Source organism: Melanerpes formicivorus, unplaced genomic scaffold, assembly GCF_026170545.1.
Source record: "Melanerpes formicivorus ecotype bairdi unplaced genomic scaffold, bMelFor1.0.p_v2 SCAF_53, whole genome shotgun sequence".
Taxonomy (NCBI): Eukaryota; Metazoa; Chordata; class Aves; order Piciformes; family Picidae; genus Melanerpes; species Melanerpes formicivorus.
Window position 1 is genome coordinate 1,959,400 of NW_027142405.1, and position 20,088 is coordinate 1,979,487.

Genomic DNA, 20,088 nt, shown 5'->3' on the forward strand with positions numbered 1-20,088 from the left:
AAAGTAACAGACAGCTTGAAGATAAGGTATTTGGAGAATGAAGCAGCATTTGCACTTCTAAAGACTGATCAGCTAGGCAAGATATCCCTATAGAATAGAATAGAATAGAATAGAATAGAATAGAATAGAATAGAATAGAATAGAATAGAATAGACCAGACCAGACCAGACCAGACCAGACCAGGTGTGGTTCTTTCCAGATATTTATCTGAGTAGTAGTTTGTGCACTGATAAAGCCCAGTAACTCAGATGCAAACAGGACCTGTTGAAAATGCATGATATGGCAAAATTCTGGGTGGGTACATTCAAAAGTTGATAGCTGCTTGTAAACTTAGGCCAGTTGAGAAGAAAAAAGCCTGAGCAGAACATCAATGCTAAGAATATTATCAAAACACACCTAGAGAAATCAGTGCTCTTTTACACTTCTTTTATTAATAATAATATTGGCAGTATTATTACAGCTGGGGTAATAGGTGAGGTTTCCATAGAAGTTATTGGAGCTGTGTGTGATTCTGAGGCCTGATGCTAGCATCTTGAATGAAAAATGCACCGTATTGTAACAGCAGTGAACGTGGTGAATGCAGGGATGAAAAAGGGTTGCAAGCCATAACCTGTCTGCATCAAAGTCAGCAAGGAAAAGGCATGCTGTACCCTGTATTATTTGTAAAATAGAACACAGTCATACAATTAAAGACTTGTGTCGTAGTGGATACACAATAGGGAAAGCACTGCGGCCTTAATATACTCTTCATGTACTAGGCACAATGAGCTGCTTATTTTTTGTGTCTCTTGCCATGCTAGCAGCTCCACCAAAATTCTAGAATAAAATGGGTAGGCATGGTATGATCTGTTTTTTCATAATTGCAAAACACTCTAGGGTCTTCAGAAGCAGGATGCTCAATAATTGTAAAATAGCTTTTATTAGACCTGAGGTGGGGGAATGTGTGTGTGCGTGGGTGGTGAGGGAATGGAGACTGATATCATGTTCAGACGGCATTTGTTTAAATCTATCACATCTGAGTGGGGCACTTAATGTTTATTGCCAAGTGTATGAAACCTTGTTGAATAAGTTAAGCATCAGCTGAGTCAGGTGTATACTTATATGAAGCTTGTCATCTTCTCAGCTCTATTAGTCTACAGCCTTGGAGACTGTGAACAGAGAAAACTTGGCAATGGAGCTGGCTTCTACCCTGATAAGTTGTAACAGACACATGGGTGATGCTGCCTGTTAATTTAAAAGGCATTTAACACTTAATCATGCTTGTCTGGTACAAGCCAGCAAGGACAGTGCTTTCTGCAACCTCTAATTGGGTGCCATCAGTGATATAAGCCTAAAATCGTCCCAGTCAGCAACTGTATTGCCTAATCAGCATGAGCATGTACCCATTGGGGATCAGACTCAGATAAGCAGGAGAGAGGGAGAGAAATCTGAACATATCTATGAAATGAGCAGCATGTCAGGAGCACAGAGTATGTCTAGATTTATGTGCTTTTTGGCAGCTCTAGTGAGCTATTAATCATTTCTTGTGAATAGGACTCTTGTAAATCAGAGGTAGGAAACACATTTCATGGATAATCATGGCAAAAATGTCAGCTTTGCTATTTGGTCATATGCTGATAGGATGCTTAGCACTGGAGCGGATGCAATCACACGTATAAAATCAAAATAGTACTCCCCTTAACATGATGAGTGGAAAGCAGAGAGGCAGTAAAGAGATGAACTTTTCACCGGGATTTGAAAATTCAGGAAGGAATGTGTAATAACAGAAAAGGTAGACCTATAGTTTTGTTTAAGGTGAACTTTATGGAGGGAGCCAGGGCTGAGTTCTAGTCAGCATCTGAATATAACACAACACATGTAATAAGACACACTGTGCATCATTTTAACAGCTGGCTGATCAGTTCATGGCTTTCCTCTTCTTTTATCGCCCTGCAATTTACTGTATATGGCCCTTATGTGCAAATACTGCATTAGTCACAGGGTTGCAGATAGCATGAAGTGTACTGAATGTGCTGTCAGGATTAAATATTGTCAGAGTAATGAGCAAGGGTGGGGTGTTTTAGCTTTATCACTGAAGACAGCATTCAGGGTGAAGATTAAAAGTATCTGGAAAGCGAAACATGGAAGGTGTCCCTTCAAATTGTGCAAGGCAACTGGCTCTGGTGTATGAAACCCATCACTCAGGAACTGACATTTAAAGAACTCTTGGAAAGCAGTCCCGTGTGAGGGAGGTGAGGGAAACGGCCTCACCCAGGGCTTTCCAGTGCATTACTTGCTGTAACCAGTTGAAGCTGAAAATATTGGTGGCTACATGGGGATGAATGCAAAGTCATTCTTAGGTTAAATATAATGACATCCTTAGCATGCTTTTGGCTTAAGAAATTTCCTAACATTTGTTTCCTTAAAGGGTCATTCTCTTTGCTCTCCTATTTTGTTTCATTGGCCTCCAACCCTACACTGTTTCTCTAGAAAGTAGCAACATACCAAAATGGAAATGACATGTAACTTGTTCAGGTTCATGTTGGTTGCATCTACCCTTAGAATTCGTTTTTGCAGAAGCCTGAGAGTTTGGGGTTTAGGCTTAGATACCATTTGTAGGGGTCTTGCCCCATTCAGGCACTGGGATGGAGGCCACTGAGTGACTGTCCTGCGCTGCCAGTCCACATTTGCTGAACCTGTGGGAGACTTTTAACTGCATTTCCTGGGAGTTGTGGGAAGAAAGCCCAGGCTTGTGAAACTCCCTGGGAAACATCCATAAATCCCTGTGAATCACAACCACTTTTAAATTTCCTTTCAAATTACAAGTCATGGTGTTTGCTAAGGGATTAAAAATAGAAATAGTGCTTTGAAAAGCACTCTTGAGTTAGGCTGTAAACAAAAGTGTCTTGACAGTGACCAGTGCCAGTATTTTTCTGCATTTAGGTTGGCCCGAGACAAATTGGGTCAGAGCCAGGTTTGAGGCAGGGATGTGCTGGCTCCGTAGACATCACTGTGTTTAGTGCTTTCAGTGTGTTGGAAGACTCACCCTGAGATTCCTCATCTCTGCCCTTAAATGACATGCACTGAATTATATGGGAGTATTTCCTTCCATAGGGCTAAAATGCCAACTTTTGGGTTTAATTTTTTAAAATTATTTTAATTCTTGCTGTTTTCAGGGTTGTGAAGCATATTAAAGCTATGGGGATAAGTTTGTCCTCAGATAAGTTTTATCCACCAGAAGGGGTGATTTCAGCATACTTGGTTTCTCAGGCAGTCTTAATTTGCTGTTGCCTGGTGGTGGGGAATCAGAGAGAGCAATTTCCTTCTCCTTCTCCCTCTTACTTGAAAGTCAGTGTGTCCCACCTACACTTCTTCACGTTTATAGTGTTCTCATGGTTGCTGCAATTCAGAACAATTAGACAAACAAGCAAATCAACCACTGAACATGCTTCTTCCAAACAGGTATTTCAATGTGTTTTCTTTCTTGCTTGCTGATTTTTCCCCCCTTAAAACTTTCCCAATGGATATTACTTCATTCATTGTTGTGAAATTAGATTTCTGTTTAATATTCCCAAATCTTAGACTTAGAAGTTCTGTGGTTTCTGTTATCACTGTCCCAGGAGAAAGGTTGAAACACCAACAAATTTCTGGAGATATTGAGAAAGGAGTGTGGTGGGAGTCAAGCTGTAAGTATGCCATACTGACCTGATTTTTTTTTTTGGTTGCTGTTTTGCTTTAGATGAAGGCTGACACTTTTCAGCTGCCCTTTCCATTCACTAATTTAACAATTCTGATGTTTTCCAGGGTGTGGGTTCATGAAGCAGATTGCTTACTGTTGCCACAGGTTAGTCCTCCTCCTATTATAATTCTTTTTGCTTCTTGTATGATTGTTTTTGCTAAATTATTTTGCCTGATTTGCTCTGGGCTAGTAGAGAGGGAGCTGCAAGAGCACAGGTTAAGGGGAAAAGGCTAAGGGGAGGTTGGGGAGGAGGAGTAAACACGGGAGAAACAGTTGCTTGTTTCATTGCAATAACCACTGTGCCTTTGCCAATGGGTTTGTACAAAGCCAGTTTATAATATTTGCTGCAGGGGCATGAGAAGAGGGCAAAGTCCATGCCTCAGTTGCTGTTGTTTGATAGCCTGGTGTCCCAGTGCTGTGATGAACTACTGTTAGGAAGTGATGCTCTGCTCCCTGTGCATCTGAGGGATGTTGTCCGACCATGGCAAAGCCATTGGATCTCCACAGAAATCAGCCACTGGACCTGTGTGTCTTGGAGCGGTGCTTGGCATAGTCCTGATCAGCCACGAAGGACACCTGCTACTTTTTGTTTCAATTTCATGCACCCCAGGGACGTGTCAGCATCTCAGACCCATTATCTTTAGACAGTATCACTCCACAGCACTTTGAAAAATGGGTCAGATACTTCTAATGACTTTTTACTTGGATGCCAAATAGAATAAGTAGAGCAGGATATTTTTCATAGAATCATAGAATCAACAAGATTGGAAAAGATCTCAAAGATCATCAAGTCCAACCTATCACCCAATGCCTCATGACTAACTAAACCATGGCTTCAAGTGCCACATCCAATCCTTTCTTGAACACCTGCAGGGATGGTGACACATTCCAATGGTAGCACATTCCAATGACTAATGACTCCTTCTGTGAATAATTTTCTCCTCACCTCAAGCCTAAATGCCCCCTGGAGCAGCTTGAGACTGTGTCCTCTTGTTCTGGTGCTGGTTGCCTGGGAGAAGAGACAACCTGTCTACAGCCTCCTTTCAAGTAATTGTAGAGAGCAGTAACGTCTCCCCTGAGCCTCCTCCTCTCCAGGCTAAACAATCCCAGCTCCCTCAGCCCCTCCTCATAGGGCTTGTGCTTGAGGCCTCTCCCCAGCCTTGTTGCCCTTCTCTGGACACGTTCAAGTGTCTCAATATCCTTCTTAAATTGAGGGGCCCAGAACTGGACACAGGACTCAAGGTGTGGCCTAAGCAGTGCTGAGTACAGGGGCACAATGACCTCCCTGCTGCTGCTGGCCACACAGTTCCTGATACAGGCCAGGATGCCATTAGCCTTCTTGGCCACCTGGGCACACTGCTGGCTCATGTTCAGCCTACTATTAACCAGTACCCCCAGGTCCCTCTCTGTTTGGGAGCTCTCCAGCCAGTCTGACCCTAGCCTGTAGCACTGCATGGGGTTGTTGTGACCAAAGTGCAGCACCCGACACTTTGACTTGTTAAATGCCATCTTGTTGGACTCTGCCCATCTGTTCAGCCTGTCAAGGTCCCTCTGCAGAGCTCTCCTACCCTCTAACAGATCAGCTCCTGATCCCAACTTGGTGTCATCTGCAAATTTACTAATGGTGGACTCAATCCCCTCGTCTAGATCATCAGTAAAAATATTGAATAGGATTGGGCCCTACACTGATCCCTGGGGGACACCACTGGTGACTGGCCTCCAGCTGGATGAAGCACCATTCACCACCACTCTCTGGGCTCGGCCCTCCAGCCAGTTCCTAACCCAGCACAGAGTGCTGCTGTCCAAGCCACGGGCTGACATTTTGGCCAGGAGTTTGCTGTGGGGGACAGTGTCAAGTTCTTTTCATCAAGTTCTTATTAAAAAGAATGTAAAAAACATTAATTTATACAAAGCCATAAAAACCTGGGCTTCCAGTTATTCTCAGAGCCCTTAGGGTGAAATTAACCCTCAGGTAGAGGCTTTTTAAAGCCTTTTACAGTATGCCAGTCCCATGGGGGGTCTGAATAAAGATGTATTATGGAACAATTTTACTGTATAATTTTCCAGTTCAGTATCTGCGTGGATCTCTTAATGTATTGGCTAACTTATGATCTTGCAGTACATATGTTGATCCCTAACCTTAGATTGAGAGTTCCTATATAAAGCCACATTAATAAATTTGTCATCTTGATAAACCCCTGACCCATAATAAAGCAATACTTAATGTAAGTATATACACTATATAAATGTTTACCATCTGTAAATATATATAATTTTTAGATGTTGTGGGAAAAATAGCAGAGGAGAGAATGGGATGGTGAATGCCACCAAGTTTGCTCTGATACACTGAATAAGTCTTGCTTCCAGTCCAGACTAAAGAAAATAGTGCCATGATTTAACATGACATTTCCAACTGAAGAATGTAACTTCAGAACAAGAGTAACCGGTTGCACTTTCTTATAATGCTCCCTGCGATTTGATGCAACTCTTCCTCTGTATGTTTTCTTTAATTTTCATGTTTTATGTAAAAGCTGAACAGACTGAATTTGTTTGTAATTTGGAATTTAAAGCAAGGCTCTTTGTTAAAAGCCCGGAGGAAGTTTCCATATGACTTATGGGCCATTTGGGCTCAATTGAATTTAATGGGTTTCAGCTGCACCTCCACAATGGCTTTGAAGGAAGTGAAGGGAGATCTATAGGACTTAATTGCTCAAGACTGGCTTGTTTCTTTTGAAAAGGCTATTTGCAAGAAGCAGGTTGGGAGTATTAAAGTATATATCCTGAAAGGGATGAAGGAACTGTCGTTTGAGGAAGGGACTGAAATGAAAATAGCTTTAAGAAATTACTCAGCGGCTAAACCAGTCAGTCTGAACTGGTCCATGCTAAGTTCTTATTTGTTTGCTCAAAAACAAATAATTGGAGGACATGGCTAAGCCAAACTTCCTTTATTGTCCTTTCAAGAGAAGAATGGAGATCTTGGAACTGACAAGATAAATTAGTCTGAGACCAAAAGAGAAACCCAAACAGATAGTCCCCTTGACCTCTCTCATGCTGGTTGACAGACATGAGTTTTTGAGTCAGCAGGTGAACCATGACTTCTGAGAGCAGTGGTTTGTTTATGCTTCCACTGTACAAAGCATTTCAGTGGAACAGAACAAGTCTAACTGGCCAATTTTCTATTTCTATTTCATATTTCCTTCTGTATACGTATTACCAAATGGCCTTATAGTTTGTTGTTAACAAGTTTGCTAGCATTCACCCTGGTTTTGGATTAGGAGGTGTCCTAACTGTGAGAAGATCCTGTGACCCTGTTTTCCAGGCAGGTAGAAGAATATGTGAAATGTGAAGTTAAGAATACAAAGGAACTATTGTCCCATTCAGGTTAAACCAAGAGCCCATATTACAGGAAGTTAACCTTTGGTGTACTTTATCATTTTGGCCAGGACTATACAGGAAAGTAGGAAGGGGACATTCTCCTGAGGTACGCAGCAGAAGAATGCCAGATGGTATTGTCATAATACACAAAAAATACCTAAATACCTACTGGTTGCATTCAGCACAAAAGGAACATTTTTCTTTTTCCAAACCCTGCAGGGCAGAACTCAGACAAGCATCTTAATGCAAACATCACAGCAACTGAAATGTGAAGCTGGAATTCTCCAAAAGCTTTAAGTAGCTTTTTAGGCTTGATTCATGTTGGGCCTAAGGGATCCTCAAAAGGGAGAATGGTTTATCAGAGGCAAGCATTTTAAGCACAGCATGTTTATGTGGTAGCTAAATGGGGGTTTGTTGCCTCAAATAGGGAGGCTTGATGAAGAACAAAATGACAGAGCTTTGCTGATAGGGCCAGTGCTGCCTATATTGTCTGACTAAGTAGATCCAATCCCCAGCCTAGCACCTACATCAAACTAAGGGGTTTAATTTCCTGTGGGGAACATTCTTCCTTGGAGGTTTCTGAATCTTGATCAGGAAAGTGTAGAGAAATATCTTAGGCCACCATCATCACCAGTACAGTGATAGAGTAGTGACTAGCTGAGGGGAAACGTGTTTACTTTTCCCATGTTAAAATATGTCCATTTCAATTTCCACGTAAGATTATGAGAACAAAACTATGCTGCCCTTTGGGGGAATGGCATTTGGCTAAATACCATGCATTGCTACAAACCTTAGATGTGAAGGACCACATGCAAACATTTACATAGAAGAATATTATGGATCTGGGCCTCAGTCCTATAGGAGAAATATTTCTAACTGCTTGGCTCTTTCAGGCTATGAAATTTATTGCCTGCAGATAGAGGCCAAGTAGGAAGGTTTGGTGCTGTGACAGAAACTGAATGGTTAGCTCTCCCCTTCATCTCTTGGCCTTAAATCCTTTCCGCCAGGCTTTATATATCCCGTTTTCCTAACAGCTGAGCTTACCCAGTTACAGCAATATGCTTGTCTATGCATGCGCCAGTCATTATTGTTCTGTATTCTGGCCTCTTCAAGATTAGAGAAGTCTTCCTCAAAGCTGCCCAGAAATCTTGCTAACAGTTGTCTGTTCATTGTCTTTGGTGGTTTCATCTTCTTTCATTAACTAGTGTAGCTGGTGTTGAAAACCAAACAGAAGGTAATGACAGACCACAGCGAGCTGTCTGTTGCTGCAGATGGAGGATACCTCTAGGATTTGGGTCAGAAAACACTTGGCAAGCATCCCTCTGTATTCTTCTTGTCACATGTTGAAGAAGCCTGGTTAGTGGCAGGGGTGAAGAAGGAAGCTGAAATCTTAAAATGGCTGCAATACAATTTTGGGTGTATTTTTGTTTAGCATCAAAGCTATTTACAGGGTATCTTGCCAATTTATTCATACTGTTGCTGTCACGGCTCTTTAATGATTTTTCACTTTCAGAACAGGGAAGAAAACCTCACATAGATCCCATTTAAGTTTGCAATGGCAAGAAAAAAATGAGGCTTATAGAACTGTTTATGCCCCTTTTAGAACTGGACCTTGAGGAGGTACTGTAAGAAGCCATTTGTTTTCTTTAAACACAGTTCAGCTTCACACAGGCATGCTCACACATTCAGATGGTTTCCACTTGAAATTCCTCATCTAATCCAAATAGCTCTCAGCCTTGACTGCCAAGCTGTGAAGGGGCTCCCCCCTGCCCCTTGCCTCCCCAAGCGTGGGGCACTGGGGGGCAGGGGAAGGCAGCATGCTCACAAAGTTTGAGTGCTTTGGCTTGCTTACAGACACACCTTCAAAAGGTTTGATCCCTCCTTTCTCTGCTGCTTGTAAAAGGAAGCAAAGCGATATTTGAAGGAGTCCTTGCCTTTGGAGACTGTCGCACGCACACTCTGATGGGCAGAATAAGTTTGAGATTTGCAAGCCTGTTAGAAATAGTTGCTGTGTTTAAAGCTGACAATTGGGCAAGTCCCCATAGCCTAGAGGGGAAACAGAAGTGAATAGCAGCATTAAGCTGTCTGTACCCTTGCTACTCTGTGTAAACTAACATCCCATATGGTTTATAGTTCTTCAGTATGGTCTTTTAAACAAATACTTTTTTTCCTCATCTAGAACACAAATGGGTTACATAAGGTTTGAGATGGATGTATGGTGGCAAAGCTGTTGGATGCTTCTACATTACTCTACCAGTTCACAGGCTGTTATGTGCAGGTAATCCCTTTTCAGAGGTTCATAGAATGGCTTGGTTTGGAAAGGACCTTAAAGATTGTCTCGTTCCAACCCCCCTGACATGGACAGGAGCATCTTCTACTTGATCGGGTTGCTCAAGGCCTCATCCAACCTGGCCTTGAACACCTCCAGGGACAGAGCATCCACAATCTCCCTGGGCAATATGTTCCAGTGTGTCACCACCTTCACTGTAAAGAATTTATTCCTATTATCTAGTTTAAATCTGCCCTCCTCAAGCTTCACTCCATTCCATCTTGTCCTATTGCTACAAGCCCTTGGCTTCTTTCAGGTACAGGAAGGATGCAATCAGACTTCCCTGCAATCTGCTTTTCTGCAGGCTGAACAGCCCCAACTCTTGCAGCCTTTCACCATAGAGGAGGTGCCCCAGCCCTCTGATCATCTTTGTGGCTCTCCTCTGGACCCACTCCAGGGGTCCCAAGGACAGGTTTGAAACTGTCAGTGTTCCAACACCATCCTTTGACAAAAAATGGTCCCTTGATGCAACTGAAGCTGCTGTGGCCGCAGCTGGGAAGATGATGCTGCCTATGTGAGGCTGGGCTGGAAAGAATGACTGTAGAGATGGAATAATGCTCACATTTCATTTCAGGTCCTACAGATGCTGAAATTATATTTCCCTGACTTTGTGGGGACCTGCAAATCCAATGTATCAATCACAATGCAGTATATCAGCAGGGTTTTTTTTGTTTGGTATTTAAGCAGTAGGAATTACTTTGCAGATATAACTCATTTGTCTGCATATCATATGAAGAAATACTTGGTATGCATATACATGATGACCAGACTTCTTTATTTATATTGCCTTAGCAGTTGTGTTGCTCATTGATCCACAGGATTAAGTTAGGCTCTACAGAGGTACAAAATCATAACAATTCAAGATGCACACTGAAATAGATCATATCGCTTTTTTTCCTCAGAGAAGGAAGGAAGTAATTTTGTTTCATGTTTTCCGTAATGTATATTGTTTTTTGTGGCTCAAAACCAAGCAAAGTGAAAAAAAACCAACCCAAACCAAACAAAACTAGAACAAATGAAAGGGCACAATCTAAATTTAGACTGAGGTGATGAGTTAGATTAACAAACAGAAGTGGGGCAATAGGTTAAGGAAGGACAAGGGTTATAGAAATAAGATTAAATGCAGTCCATGCAGTACAGCCTAATACACTTCTTATGCCCTTCTCTAGCTTGACCATGCAGAAAAATGGCCAAAGATTACCCCTCAGGGGAGGGAACTGTCTTTGTGGTGTTTGTTTTTATAGTGCCTAGTTCAATGGGATGCTAGTCCCCGTTTTAGGTTTCTGAGTGCTATAACAATTCAAACAAAATAGTAGCGATATGATGCTTTTGCCCAGCTCCTGAATGTTGTGGCCCTTTTTCTGACTGAGCCTAATGTAAGAAAAAGGACTCTGATGTTTGTATGGATACAGCTGTTATTCTGGGTGTTTGTTCTTACCTTTTGAAGTTTGCTAGTCCCTTTCAGAAAGGGTGTTTTAACTTGTGATTAAGTTTTATATTAGCCCTGCCCATCTCCCTGTTTGATACTCGGCGATATCTGAAAAGTCTGGATCTGAGTATGTAGAAGCAGGAATACCAGAAAAGAGGACCATATAATATCTGGGCATAGTTTGGAGTCCAACTTCTGATAAGGAAGCAGGAAAAGGACAGATGATTTTTTTTTTTTTAATAAGGAGACAGTAGCTCTCAAGAATTGTTTCCCAAAACTCAGATGTTTACAAAAGAGGCATCAGAAAACATTCACACCTGACCAAAGGTATTTGCTTCTAATGGCTGAAGTGAAGCTCGGGTTTGAAATTGCTGTTCCCTGGCCTGCTGATTCCTGGTAGGTCCAGATCTATCACCACCCAGCAAAGCTTGCCAGAGTCAAGGTCAGTTGCTCTGTGCGCTATGAAACTTAGGGCTGAGTCCCATTAGGGTTAGGGGTGTTCAGCTGGCTGCAGTACACTGGTGTCTGGAATTTAAGAATAATCTGGAATAACCAAACTGTGTTTAGAGCTTAGTTTTACCTGTGGTCTGAGCCCAGTATTACTGCCTCAGACATACTTCTAACATATTTTGGCCACATTGTGAGGTGTTAAAAGTTTAGCTGGAAAAGCATTTAAATGCTGCTGCTTTATTGGTTTGGGCCCCACGCTGGCCTTCATTCTCCGCTCCTTCACCTGATATTTCTTTCTTTAAGTCCAACTCCTTCCAGAGGCACAAGCTCTCACGTAGCTGGTAATTCTTATGCATCCAAGTAATGTGAACTTGGGTCCAGACGACATGGTCAGTTTGTCTAATTAGCTTCCTGTCACTATAGCCAAGCCAGAAATTTAAGGTACAGTAACTCATTTTATAGTCACTCTATCTGGCACTGAATATAGATTGGAAAAATTCTTTGCTTGAGCAAGATGTGTGGTAACATTGTTATGCTATATTAAAGTGCTCTTTAAAAATAAATTAGATTCTCACGAGCACAAGAGACCAATATCCCCTACCACAGCCAGACCTGACACAGGCAAGTCTTCTCCTTATCCAGGACTGTTAAATTCTTCAGGAAAGCCAGGCAAAAAGTTGTACCCTACTCTTTTTATTTTTGTGACCCCCTAAAGGATTTGTTCTTCAGAGAGGCTCGATAAAGCATTATCTCTGAGCAGAACACCACGTTAGGTACCATTCCTGCTCATGAGGGCTGTGTGCGCACATCTCTCCACACCAAACCAAACTGGTGTATCAAAAAGGTTCCTAAGTATTCAGGACAGAAATACTCACTCTGCTCATAAGTGCCGGTTTTCTTCTGGGCCTTCCTCTCGGCTTCCAAAAGCTGTCCCTTAAACACTAGTTGTGAATGGAAAAAATTATGCACTTTCAAATTCTCTCCCGGGGAATGAGGGTTTATATCTCTCCTTCTCACACTGATACTATAATTTCACAGTTTTCTTTCACCAGCAGTCAAGTCTCCTCATTTCCTCATTATATATGACATGCATGTTTCACTTTCATTAGTACTTTTATAGTTTGAGAGGCCTGATGAGCAAGGGAAAGGGAAGTGGCTGGATGGAAGGGCTGCCTCCTGGAGGGAAGCAGTCACAGGAGACGGTGGGCTCTCCTGTGTCTCAGACCGTGACACTTTTGTCCTCCACAATACTGCTCTCCCCCGGATGATGCAGGGTTTTGCTGACACTGAAGCCTACACTGAGACCACAGCCTTTACAACTGCTATTGCAAAGCAGTTTACTTAAATGGAAAAGGAAATGGGGCTGGGAAGTGGAAGGCATCAATCAGAAATACCCTCCTTTACTTTGTTGTCAGGATGAGACCAGGGCATAGAGAGCTTCTGTATGATTAGCTGAGCTTTTGCTTAAACAAAAAAACATCCACTGTGGTGCTTGTTGAATAGAAATTTAAGCTAAAATAGATAGGGATTAGGTTCTTTGAAGACTTATGATTCACAGAAACTAGTAGGTAGTCCATGGTATCTGATTAATGGCATGTCCTGACTGTGTTAATTGCCACTCAATTATAAAAACTTTCTGGCCTGATCATCACCTCAGAAAAGCTCACACACTGTTAGTCTTGTCTTTCACCAGGAGAAGAGCAATGCTTGGAAACCTCTGTGGAAGAGAAGATGGAGAAGATGGGACTGCTACTTACTGCATTTCTCATGTCGACTTAACATGGCCAAATGTTACAGGCAGCCTATTCTTTTCCATGTCCACTGATGGGGTGAGCTCTTGGGCACTTGTATAATTGCTGCTGATGCTCAACTGTTTGTTCAGACAGAGCTGTGCAATCTCAATCTGATATCTGAGTACTGCCATGGGTCTTCAGTGTCTGTTTTAACTGCTCATGGAACTGGCCATATTGATAAAGAAACATGAATTAAAATATTGTAGCTGTAAAGAAGATTTTTCTTTTTCTTATTATTTTTCTTTTTTATTAGAAGCCACCTCAGAGCTATAATGTTATGTAACAAAATGAATCTACATTTATCTTTTGATAAGTATATATAGCTTAGGTTTTGAGTACCCAAAGGACACTTTCATCTGGAAGCCTGTTACTGATAATGGTGCAGCATCTGAAGTGTTAAGCCTGTTCTCTGAGCACAACAAAAACCTGATAGCTGCAAGTAATGGTCTATAAACTGTGTTTCTGGAAATGCAGCTCCTACTGTGTGATGCAGACAAACTTTCTTTATACAAAACTTTCATGTACTCTACCAATTCCTCTCCTTTTGCATTCCCACCTTCCTGCCCCTTGGCATTCATTCACCCTGACATGTTATTAAAGTTGTCTCTGAAGCTGGCCCAAGGAGCCATACATACTATTTACATCACAACAGAGCCTCGGGGCATCAGACAGGGCTGAGGGGCTGTTGTGCCAGCTGCTATTTGGTCTTCTTTAAGTACAAAGATAGTCCAGCCCAAAGAGATTTCTATCTTGAATTTTAACAGGTAGACAGGGAGATGATTGTTTTGCTGATGCTTCAGATTCTCCATTCAAGTTGCTGTGAGTAGTCTTTAGGAAAATCTTCTCCTCTGTTGCAGGGGTATCACACAAGACTCTCAGATTGAGATATTCTGAGTTCATAACCTGGTGGTGCAGAAGCCACAACAGCCAGCTAGTGGCGTGTAACACACGCAGGGTAGAACTAAAGAACTAAAGAACAAAGATTTCACAAATTCATTGCAAGTCTAATCTGATGCTCATGTTCAGAACTTGTGTGTATTGCCACCTCAGAAGAAAAGAATCCCTCTTAGTCCCTCAGAATCAATCAGATTTTTGAAAGCTTTTCAATGGAAAAAAACCTTTAAACCATTTAAAGCCATGTTAGAAAGCCAGCCTGTAAGTATACAAAACACTGGAGACCATCATATGCTAATGTGAGCTTAACAAAACACATAGCATTACCAAGTGTAATTATACAGTCTGGCTTTACCTCTGGCTGTTCTCCATCCTGCTTTCAAGCTACATCCTTTCCTTTCATCTCATTCTACACCACATGAAACAGGTGAGCTGTTCCCTTTATATAGCTCAGGGCTTCAGTCACATGGCTCTCCAAGCTTGCTATCTTCATTTAATCAGTTTAAAGAATCGAAATAATCAGAGATCTTTCATGAACTCCATGACAAAATTTAATTCTGTTAAGCACTGAAAGCTTACCAAGTTAAAAGAAAAATAATTATTTTTTCCTAGGAGTATCCACTTTTAAAAGCTACATTGATAGTTTAGGAGAGTCTCTCTCACAAATCACTCATATATCACCACTAGCAAGCTCCACAAAAAGAGAACTCCAGTGCTTTTTATTGTCAAGACAACACTGTGGTTTCTAGATCCCATTTGTTCATGCATAGATAGTAAAAGCATCCACTTTTTATCTGATTCCATTTGAAATTTTATCTTGACTCAACTGCTACTGATTCCTTGCAGGAAGGTACAAGTTGTTTAAGCTTATCTTCACCAGTAACAACTTTTGACAGTAAAGAGATGGTGATACTTCCTCCAAAGCCTGTATTTGGTAGCTCACTGGATTAGATGACAGTGCCAAGGAGTTAAACTGGACAGAGCAGTGATTTTCAGTTTTGGGGTCCTTGCATGCCTAGGAGAGACTAGGGAATTATTTTAAAGGAGTCTGTGAAAAGAAACTCAGATAAGGCAGACTGGTGACAATTGTCTTGAAAGGAGCCTGCAGGGGCCCTGGAAAATGCTGTGGGGTCTGCAAAGTGGAAAAGATCAGAGCCTTGGGGCTATACTATCTACTCTGATTTAGAAGCTTGGGTCCATGTTATCTGTTGTGCCATTCTGTGGAACAAATAGTACAGGATTAAACTCAAATTGTCACATACTGATATTACAGGGACCTCCTCCACCAAGACCAACTGACCTCAGAGAGTGGAGATACTGCCCTGACAGGCATACAACAGTTCTGTTTCTCTCCATCATATGTTTTTCTTGACAGCATCAGCTGTCTTGATAGTTATTGGTGGCTATGTGAATGTTAGGACACATCACAGGTCCCAGGATTAGGCCTTCTGAGAAGCTGGAATGGTATCTTATAGGTAAAACAAATATTTCATGACCTTCCTATATTCCCATGAAGAAGAACAAGGAGACATCTTACTGAGTTTCTATAAAGATCTGTGCTACTTTTAGCAGTAGTGGAGTCTTAAGATATCTCCTACTATGAAAATAAAAATTATTGTTATTACCAACAATAATTTTAAAAATAAAAGGTATGTGTGACCTTGATTGTGAGACCAAAAGCTGTATCTTCCAGGCAGATAAGTATGTGGTGATAGTTTTGCTGTGGGGTCATCTGCTCTGTGGAGTCACCTTCCTGACATGGTGGTCACTTTTGTGTATGTTTGCTAAAAATCTCTGCAGATCATCTGGTCCAGCCTCTTGCTGCAGACAGGGTAGACTTTGAAGGTAGGTCGGGTTGCTCAGGGCTTTGCCCAGTTAAGCTTTGAGTATCTCCATGGGTAGAGATTCTACCCTCCAGGCAGACTTTTCAGTAATGAAAATGTTTACTCTCATAGTATCATTTTCCCCTTACTGCTCATCAAAATTCTCTGATGGCAGCTTATGCCTGTTGCTTCTCATCCTCTCACTGCACCTCCATGCACAGCCTGGCCCTGCCTTCCCATATTCTCCCATATGGTAGTTGCTGACTGCAGGAAGAGCCCCCTTTATCCATCTCTTCCTAAATTTGAGCAAGCCCAGCTCTCTGTTTCCTGTCCTACACTGTGTGCTCCACACCTCTGATCATAGAATAGAATAGAATAGGATAAACCAGATTGGAAGAGACCTTCAAGATCATCGCGTCCAACCCATCAACCAATCCAACCCACCTAAACAACTAAACCATGGCACCAAGCACCCCATCAAGTCTCCTCCTGAACACCTCCAATGATGGTGACTCCACCACCTCCCCAGGCAGCCCATTCCAATGGGCAATCACTCTCTCTGTATAGAACTTCTTCCTAACATCCAACCTAAACCTCCCCTGGCGCAGCCTGAGACTGTGTCCTCTTGTTCTGGTACTGGCTGCCTGGGAGAAGAGACCAACCTCTGCCTGTCTACAACCTCCCTTCATCTTGGTGACCTTCCCTGGTGTCACTCTAGTATGCCTTCATCTGTCTTATACCAATATGGGAAGGTAGGACACAACATTCCCAATACAAGCTCACAAGTACCAAATATGGAGGAATAAACACTTCCTTCAAGCTGCTAGCCACATACTTGCTGAAACAGCCCAGCGTTCAGGGTTGAATCCCAAGGAGGAGGTGGAAGTAAGCATGGATTAAGGAAGAATATGCTGTGGGACACTGAGGTAACAGTGCTACACATTCCTATTGCAAGTAGAGTAGCATGGTTTCAGCAAGCAGGGTGTCTGCTCACACCTCTCCACCCTGTCTTGCTAGTGGAGACAACCAAAATGATCGTGAATCACTGCTTTCAGTTGCCACAGCTGTGAGTTGTGGCACTCACACAGATGATTCACAAAGGGTTCAGCCTCCCAAGCCCAAGGGTTAGGGAGGCCACCAGTTGCAATGCCAGACATTGCAACGTCATCTGTTTATGAGGGAGTCTTGCTTGCACCACGGGAGTTGGTGGGAAACAAATTAGAATCTCAATGGCTATTTCTTCCTGTTCTTTTCCTCCTGTTCTTCTGCATTCACTGTGGGAGCTGTAGGGGAGCTTGTTAACCGATTTATTTGCTGATTTGTTATTGGATTTGGCTGGAGAACTGGTGTGGGGAATTGTGTGGAGGGGAGTTCTCCCTCTTCTCCTAGCTCAGCTTAGGAAATGTGGCAAGGTCACCAAAGAGTGGGCAAATGTCTTTGTCAGGCAGTAAACAGATTTCATATGGGTCATCAGAGGAACTCCAACCTTAATGCTACCACCACCAGCAGTCTTACAAGAGCTGTGAACTATTTGGCAGAAAGCTGGCAGTTTTGTAACCAGAATCTGGTTTTGCAGGAAAGTTAATGGGGCTTCTTTTTTTTTTTGGATACGGTTTTGATGTTGTGAAAAGTGATACATATGGAAACCCATTAAAGCCCAAGGCTATTGTTGACAGAGTCTTGACTCATTCTTGGCGCTTACTCCTTGTCTTCCTTCGATAGCTCAGCTGGTAGAGCGGAGGACTGTAGGCTGTCTATAGAAAGTAATCCTTAGGTCGCTGGTTCAATTCCGGCTCGAAGGAAAGGTTTTTGGTGTTTGTTTTTTTATTTTCCTTCTTTCTTTTTCTTTTTTTTTTTTTCTTCTTTTTTTTTTCTTATTTCTTTTTTCTTTCCCTTCTTTCTGGAATTCTCAACTTTGCAGAGCTGCCCTCTCCTGTAGTATGCTCCTTGAGACCCCAGGAGAAATTTAGTCTACTTAAAACACATCACTTTCACAGATTTCATTTTTACTACCCGCCTTGTTTGCTTCACCTGATGCTCTGTGCAATGGTGCTTTGACCTTTGACACCTCTAATTAGTTGATGTCCATCATACGAGCTGCTTTTCTGCAGGGGCTCAACACCTACAGACCCTTGATAGCGAGAGCAGGCCCACAATTCACAGCTTTAAGAGTCTCTTTTAGTTCACCTGAGTGTGGAAAATATGGGAAGATCCAGATACTGGTTGCTAGTTTTACCCCTTTTCCTATCTCAATCTCATGTTTTGAAGTTTTGGGGTTTGGGCTGCCACGGGGCCACTAAGAGTTTTTGTGAGTACAAGAAAACCATGGTCATTCAGGTCTAGAGACAGCCACTACATGCAACTATAATCATTGCCTTTGTGAAAGCGTTGCAAATACCACTGTGTGTACTACTCTGGGATGTATCATGTGCACATACTGTCCATTTTGGTGAAGAACTGTAAAAGTTGGGGCTGTTTACAAAGGAAATGGATAAGAAAGAGTCAGTAGAAACATATGAAAGGAGACAACAGTCCTGTTTTATGAGGCATCCTAAGAACTCATTCGTACAACAACCAACACCAGAAACTTTCAGAGGGTAGGAAACAGGGTGCCATGATCTGTTAAAGAAAATTTTTGTTTCACAAGGGAAACTGACTCATGGAACTCACTTTCACAAGACACAATCAGCTCTGAGAGGTCTGTAGGAAGCTTTATTAAAGAAAAGATTGGATGGGTTTAGATTTTTACATTAGGTGAGACAACATTAGGGGATCTAAATCCCAAAGCTCATGCAAGGCATGTCCTCATGCAAAGCACGGTGATAAGCTGAATAAAGATGGGGGCAGGAGCTGGCAACTTTAGTCTGTGGCTTATCTCCCACTCTGTTAGAAATGTATTAGTATTGTTTATTAAATCAAAAAGCATTAAAATTATTATTACATAGAAAGATTTACTAGAAGTTTGAGTCAGATGCATCATAGACCCAGGGCTAAGCTAGAATGAATAATCAAGCAATTAGATGTAATTCCAGTGTTTAAAAGAGGTTTGGGGTTTTTTTTTAGTTAGCATCAGATCAATGACCATTGATCACAGCAGAGTGCCAGTTTTCTTTGTCCTCCCAAATCCCGCTGCATTAAATCTTCTTCAGCCTCTCTAGCAGTACACACTCATAGAGTCAGAACTATAATGGATTTTCAGTACAGGGAGACACATAACAGGACAGAGGCAGTTCTGCCTCTCCAGCAGAACAAAACAACCAGCTTTCCAAACCCTGGGCAGCAGGCAGGCCAAGTACTGATTGCTCCGTAGATCCTCCCACAGTGGGATGGGGTTGTAAAAGCAAGGGCAGGAAGGGCAAGCAGCCTCCTTTGCAGTCCTGCTAGGACTCTGGGAGGAGGATGCATAGCAGTGGCATCTCTCGTGGGAATCTGACAGTCATTTTACACTAGAAAGAGGAGAGACACATGAGCCTAGGTGATGCCACAGGAGGACTTTAGGTGTGTTTGAAACCACGTCAGATAATAAATCTTTCCCATGGCACCTGGGAAAGATTTCCTCCTTGCAATGCAACTTTTCCAGTCTTGGCGATCAGCAAGACAAAGTAGGAACCTTTCCTAATGAGTGAACACATGACTTGTGCCTTTAATTGCTGCAATAAGCCTGAAGCTTTTGATTCAAAATCTGTCAATAATCATGAAAAGGAAACCCTTGTGCTCGCATCGGAGAAGGGACCGAGGCTTTCCCTGAGACAGGGGGACGGTGGTGATGGATGAACAGACTGACTGCCTCACAGGCAGTTTGTTGATGTAGAGATCTTTGCTGACCTAATATTTCAGTCTGGGTTGCACAAGGTATAAATGAAACAAGAATGGAGGGAGAAAGGATTAATTTAAAGTAGGGTCTCATCACAAATGATGCTCTAGTAGGAAACATTTCTTGAGTTGGAAAGGGTGAGTTTTTGCAGCATGAGTTTACCCTCATATTGTTGCACACCTAATGGTTACCTAATGGTAACTGGGTCCTGGTGGAGAATACTGTCTGACATGATTAGCTTGTGTTATGCCATAGCTGTTTCATATCATGCTATTTCAGCTGCCAGGACTGCCCCACAATGACACAGTGGTGACAAGATAATAATTTATGTAAGTGGGATGAATGGGATGTTCCTTCCCTTTCTGAAATATGTTTTTCTTCTTCTTGTCTCACCTCATGTCCCAAAACAAACTTTTAGCCTATCCCCTAGCTTAGAAGCAGCATAATGCATGGTGAAGAAATT

The 20,088-nt window shown here is 42.2% G+C and overlaps 1 long non-coding RNA gene and 1 other non-coding gene across 3 annotated transcripts in view; both read left to right on the plus strand.

Moving 5' to 3' along the window:
• LOC137452394 (uncharacterized) overlaps window positions 1–13,349 on the plus strand; it is a 48,451-nt gene extending 35,102 nt beyond the window's left edge. Inside the window, exons 5-6 of one of the 2 annotated variants that reach the window (XR_010990066.1) lie at window positions 3,784–3,823; window positions 12,995–13,349. This is a non-coding gene — a long non-coding RNA (uncharacterized lncRNA). Of the gene's footprint in view, window positions 1–3,783; window positions 3,824–9,272; window positions 9,330–12,994 lie in introns of those variants that run through there. The other variant, XR_010990067.1, reaches the window with a different exon arrangement.
• A 4,174-nt stretch (window positions 13,350–17,523) lies between these two features.
• On the plus strand, window positions 17,524–17,613 carry TRNAY-GUA (transfer RNA tyrosine (anticodon GUA)). Its single transcript is given in 2 exon segments — window positions 17,524–17,560; window positions 17,578–17,613. It is a non-coding gene; the product is annotated as a tRNA-Tyr (tRNA).
• The last annotated feature ends 2,475 nt before the right edge of the window (window positions 17,614–20,088 follow it).